At 43.0% G+C, this 4,340-nt stretch overlaps 1 pseudogene; it reads right to left on the bottom strand.

The window, feature by feature from the left end:
• On the bottom strand, positions 1 to 3,513 carry LOC123578494 (annotated as a pseudogene).
• Positions 3,514 to 4,340: the final 827 nt, after the last annotated feature.

Raw genomic sequence — 4,340 nt, 5'->3', positions numbered from 1 at the left:
TCAAGTCTTAGGAAAATAAAAAACTGAATTCTGTGCAAAAACACACACTTTACATTTTTTGGTAAGGTTAGGAGATTTTGTGTTTCTTATGTGAGGAAAGCAGAGCCTGGGTACTGTGGAGTCTCGTGTCATGATCAGAAAGGGACTGAAAGTTGGAAAACACATAGAAGTTAGGGCAGAGGTGTTTACTAACCACCGAGTGGGATTATAAATAAGAGCAATGCCAACATGAAAGATGGAGGAGAGGAAGTAAAAAGACACAAAGGTACTCACCAGGACAAGGGTGCTCTGGATGGCTCTGGACTCAGCAGAGGATCTGGGGGAAACAGTGCTGTGAATGTATTGGATGCGCTGCCTGTGTTTGTTCAGGATGAAGACCATGGAGCCGCTGGCCCAGATCATCAGCCCAGAAAGTGAAACTTCAGGGAATATTATCAGTACTACAAAAAGTGGCCCTGTGATTGTCTCAGGATCAGAAGTAGAACAGTATCCATAATCCCTTTTCTTTGTTATGTTTTTGCTGCTCTGTTTCTCAGACACATACAACCCATAAACAGGAATGATAAAATTTACCATGATGTGTGTGATCCAGCAGAGGGTAATGGAGAAACCAACATACTTTGGAGCTTTGACTTTAAGATCCTTCCACCAGGAGTTCATGGGGCTGATCATGATGGTCTGGAAGACACTCAAGAGGCAGATGCTGCTAATGGACACCCCCCTGCCCACTCTCTGAACATACAAAAGAAGTCTGCATCCCAATTTATGGAAGAAATATTCCAGCCCAAAAGCATTCAGTGTATGGGGGACTCCTTTTGAGAGCATCGATAGGGAGTTGGCTATAATCAGTTGCTTGAGAATCAAATCTGTGAGTCTCAACCTCCTTTCAGTGTGGTAATGGAAGAAATAATGGAAAGAAGAGAGCAGTTTCCCAGGATTCCAACTATCGTCTGTGATGAGAAGATGATTGCTATTGCCAAATCCATGGAAGCTATTGTATCATTCAGTACATTTTCCCTTAAATTATAGCAACAATCATTCCTGTGAACAAAAGGTTCGTTGAAGGTTTTGACATCAACAGCCAGTTTGTTGGTTTGCTTCTATGGGCGTGCCAGAGACTTGAAGAGGCAGGAGCAGATAGAAGTACCAGCATCACAAACCCAGAGCTAGACTTTTTACACATACTTGGTTTATTCTAGAAATAAAGTCACTTAGATGGTTTCTGCACAATGTGAAGTTATTCTTAAAGTTCCATCCGACTCTTCATTATTTGCATAAAGGCATTATGAGCACATCACTCATAATACAGTGAATGTTGGCTGTGGTTCATGTAAGGACATATGGGCAAAACATCAGTTTCTTAACTAAAGTCTTTCGGTGGCTAAGAAAACCCATTTTATTATCACTGGTATTCCTCACCAACAGTCATCCTCAGTGAGGATATCATTACATTACTTTAAGAGTCATCGGGAATCTGTCTTCACTTGCTCAGCTCACAACTGAGGAAGTTTTCCTCCCCTTTCTCTAGCTTTGCCATTGGATCTATTTCTACCACAAGAGAATCCTTCTGGACACACAGGTACTTACTCAGACTACATTTCCTTGTAAACTGTGCCTCTCAGACTGAAGTAGAAGTACTCACTGGACTCTTCCCTGTTGTCAGGACTGTTGGCTCTGCGTGAATCACAACAGCCAGGACATGTGGACAGGAGGCAGCCAGACTCAGATAAAGGTCTGTGAATCTGTGACCTCACCTCCCCTGGAAGTGTAATTATCATTTCTCCTGTACACACAATGACAATTCAGCCGTATGCAGCTGAGGACACTCATGAGTAAGTTGTTTCCCAGTTGCCAATTATAAAGACCAATTAAAAGTTCCTTCTGAGTATCTTCAAGTAGACCACTGGAGTGTTTGAGAGAGCCTCTTCATTTTTGATGATCCCTATGGCAGGCAGGGTCTCCTAGGAAAGGAGCAGGAATTACTGAAGTTTAACTCATGGGGGACTGGCAGCCAAGCAGGTATATCTCACTGGATTCACTGCTTCCTTGAGAAGCGCTACACCAAATATATGCCATTCTTAATTTTCAATCCCTAAGTTGCACCATTATTGAAGTATTCAGGATAAGTGATATCAGACAAGCTAATTGAAAAGCTTTCTAATGAGAAAAGAGTAAAAGCAAAAACTTGATATCATTCATTTACTTCAGAAATTATTGGGCACATTAATAGAGCTAAATGCTAATGGATTTGGAAATGATCTAGAAATTTCTGGGAAAATATACTTTAACAATACCAATTCTAGCTGTGCTAGTAAGTCTAAACAAACAAACAAAATCCATAGAAATAAATGTTGAGGAAATGTCCACCACAAGTAAAAGCACCAGGATCAGATGGTTTCACAGGCAGATTGTATCCATCTCTGAAGTGTCATTGAAGCCAAAGCTACTTTCTTCATTCAACTATAGTGAATGCTTAGCAGAGTTCTCTAGACTTCCTTATGCTGAAATTTCCTAGGGGCATTCACTGATCATGTAATTAATTTCTTTTTTTTTTAACATTTATTTTATTATTTTTTTTTAATTTTTTTTTCAACGTTTATTTATTTTTGGGACAGAGAGAGACAGAGCATGAACGGGGGAGGGGCAGAGAGAGAGAGGGAGACACACAATCGGAAACAGGCTCCAGGCTCCGAGCCATCAGCCCAGAGCCTGACGCGGGGCTCGAACTCACGGACCGCGAGATCGTGACCTGGCTGAAGTCGGACGCTTAACCGACTGCGCCACCCAGGCGCCCCTAACATTTATTTTTGAGACAGAGAGAGAGAGCATGAACAGGGGAGGGTCAGAGAAAGAGGGAGACACAGAATCTGAAACAGGCTCCAAGCTCTGAGCTGTCAGCACAGAGCCCAACGTGGGGCTCGAACTCACAGACCGCGAGATCGTGACCTGAGCCGAAGTCGGACGCTCAACCGACTGAGCCACCCAGGCGCCCCTCATGTAATTAATTTCTAATTAAAGAAGAAACATAAAGTATAAGAGTCAAAATGATTCTTCAAATTTTGCAACAGAGAAATCTACCATTTTGTGTACGTCTACCCTGCCTTCCCCCTGAGAGTTTTATCTCAACAGAGGAGTTAAAGGGACTGCTGTGCACACAAGACCACACTCAGTGCTGACACCAAGAGTAAGTTTGGATCTTCTGAAAACCATGCTCAGTTTCCATACTTCTCTAGAAGGACTCCTAGAACTCGCTGAGAGCAGTTCTACTGACTGTTGTGGTTTATTACAGGGAAAGTGAACAGGTGAACATTAGACAGGGAAGAGATACATGGGGCAGAGTCCAGGAAATGTACCCAGTGTGGATCCCCTTGTTGTCCAATGTCTGGAGTCATGGAGTGTTACCTTCTGGGGTCCATATGGGATAACACTCATGGGGTATTGCCAGCGAGGGTGGCTTTCACAAGCCTTGATGCCCAGCGGTATTACTACAACTCTACAATTTACCTTCTGCATGGCTGACCTCACTGTCCATTCTGTCCTCAAGGTGAACGGATACCTTTAGCCTCTAGCCCTTCCAGAGACTGACATGGTACTTTGGGCCCAAAGGGTCATCCTAAACCTCATTGTTAGATAGCCTGGTGGTCAAACCTTCAAGCAAACAAAGACACCCCTATCAGGCATGAGATTCAAACGATTAGAGATCGACTCCAGTAGCAGAGGGCAAATGCCAGAACTCCCTTAAGTTAGGCTAATTCTTCTCTACACAAATCACTTCCTGGATTCTGCCCAGGACTCTCTCACAACAAAACACACATGTTTGTCTGGGCATCTACCTAATGGAAAGTACATGATCATCTGCAGCAGTATAACTGGGAGAAGCCCACCACTGGAAGAAGCAGGGTGAGGTGGGATGGTTTCAAAGAAACAGCTAATATGTCCTCAAAAGTCAATACATATATTTTCATAATTTTGTACTAAATTGCTTATTTTCCTTTTGATCCATTGACCTCCCTTGGTAAGAGACGAATTTTTCTTTACTCACACCCTACTTGCCACATCAGGGAAAACAGCCATATGGCTCACAACCCATTCATCAACCACAGAAATGCACACACTGTGGAGGCTCAGACATATGTACAAATGCACGTATGCACACTCACTGACTGAAACATGCTGAAACGTGTACTGAAATAAGTCCTTCTCATACACATGCACTGACTTCATGCACATGTCTACCTTCTGACACACAGTGTACCTACCCACACAGATGTCACTGTCCCCCTCACTTGCTCACAGTTACTAAGTCACCAGGTGGATATGTATTCCAGTAACATGTTTGT

Source organism: Leopardus geoffroyi, chromosome E2 (genome assembly GCF_018350155.1).
Source record: "Leopardus geoffroyi isolate Oge1 chromosome E2, O.geoffroyi_Oge1_pat1.0, whole genome shotgun sequence".
In the NCBI taxonomy this organism is placed as follows: domain Eukaryota; kingdom Metazoa; phylum Chordata; class Mammalia; order Carnivora; family Felidae; genus Leopardus; species Leopardus geoffroyi.
This window is presented reverse-complemented; position numbering and strand designations above follow the sequence as displayed.